Genomic DNA, 1399 nt, shown 5'->3' on the forward strand with positions numbered 1-1399 from the left:
TTTTTTTTTTTTTTTCTCTCTCCTCTCTCCTCAGAAGGTGTACCGTTACAGAAATGAACATGAAGGTGAGTTTGTTATGAGCAAGGCCAAGGCCATGTTTTAGCTAGATTTTAGATATCATCTTCACTCCTTCAATGCCTTCATACTAATCTAAATGATGGTGGTGCTAGATCTCGTAATTACAAAGAATTTGGTGGGTGGCATGAGAATTTATGTTCAAAAGAAACTCCATTTCCAGTACAAATTTAAAACTTATCCATCTAAATGATAACGTAGTTAGTCTGTCCATTTAATATTGTCCATTTTGACCTATTCATATTCTTTATTTAGAAAAAGAATGAAGTTGAAAGTTTACCAACCCAACTAAAGATTTTGAAGCTTCTATAGAGCTACTTCCATACGAATCATTTATATTTTGGATATCACGACTATCACAAACATACACAATAAAACATTTGTCTAACATGAATAAGGACTGATAATATAAAACTATGAAATTAACGGTGATACGTAATGAATCAAAGAAGACAATATCTACTAGAGGTGGACATGAGCTATTACAGTACCATATCGATGTGTAGTTCTTTATTTTTTCCGGGTGATATAGAAATACCTGCATAGGAGGTAAGCTAAATCTATCCATTAAGAATATGGACACTTCTATATTTCCAACTACAAACTAAGATTTGAATCAAATAAATAGTGGTTGTCCTTAAATTTTACCTTATTTTAATTTCATAATCGATTTTTTCCCTTTAAACTTTAGTCCTTTTAAGTTAAAATGAATTCCAATTTTGGTACATATCTTAGAGCAATGTAAATTAGAAGGTGATAGAAAAATATTAACATTTTCAATTTTTTCTTATTTAACATCATCACCCATAGAATTTGACAAGAAATAGGGTGAAATGTCTCCTGTAGTAAAAATTTGATGAAAATAGAAAACATTTAAGAAAAACTTCAAATAAAATATTTAGCATTTAACTTTTGAACAATTTTTGGTCAACCTTCCCATTGTTTGTATTTTAAAATGGACACATTTAGCCTTTAAATTTTAGAAAAATGTTCTAAATGGTATGTTTGCTGGTTGGTTGACCATTGAAAAATGAAATGATATCCACATTTTGTCAACTTATTGTCACATTGCTATTGCCTCCTAAATGTAAACGTCATTGTAGAGGCTAGTTCCCAAGCTACCTCGATTCAAGCCCCTTCTCCTTGAGACCCCAAAAGCTTAATAACTATAGATGACACATTTGGAAACAAATCAAAGTAGCATAGAATGGTCATCACAAACCTTGAACTCGAATTTGTTGTGGGTGGTCATGTCTACTTAAAAATCACACCATGAGAAAGGGGTTGAAATTTAAAAAGAAGAGTAAGTTGAGCCAAAGTTTTG

Source organism: Cucurbita moschata, unplaced genomic scaffold (assembly GCF_002738365.1).
Source record: "Cucurbita moschata cultivar Rifu unplaced genomic scaffold, Cmos_1.0 Cmo_Scf00073, whole genome shotgun sequence".
In the NCBI taxonomy this organism is placed as follows: Eukaryota; Viridiplantae; Streptophyta; class Magnoliopsida; order Cucurbitales; family Cucurbitaceae; genus Cucurbita; species Cucurbita moschata.